Source organism: Solanum tuberosum, unplaced genomic scaffold, assembly GCF_000226075.1.
Source record: "Solanum tuberosum cultivar DM 1-3 516 R44 unplaced genomic scaffold, SolTub_3.0 scf01069, whole genome shotgun sequence".
In the NCBI taxonomy this organism is placed as follows: domain Eukaryota; kingdom Viridiplantae; phylum Streptophyta; class Magnoliopsida; order Solanales; family Solanaceae; genus Solanum; species Solanum tuberosum.
This window is the reverse complement of record NW_006239997.1, coordinates 5,074-5,436: the sequence shown is the minus strand read 5'-3', so window position 1 is coordinate 5,436 and position 363 is coordinate 5,074.

Below are 363 nucleotides of genomic sequence, written 5' to 3'. Positions count from 1 at the left end.
ATATATCATCATCATCATCATCATATCATATCATATCATATCATACTAAAAATGGGAACATCAAAATGAAAAGTTAAAATACCTTTTTACCCTTCAAAACACTATTTCTATTATTATTCTTTTACAAAACCAAATATATATTTTAATAACTAATTAGATATAGATGAAATCAGTTTTAAAAGATTCAATGTGCATTAAATTATTTAATGATGGAATTAAGTAAGATATGTGAATGAGAATGACTCGTACTATTGGGTTTTCAAGGTGATTAGGACGTAATGCGAAAAAATATAAGAGAAAAATATTAAAACTATTGAGAGAATAAATCGCCCATTAACGTAACTCTTAAACGTCTACATTGTG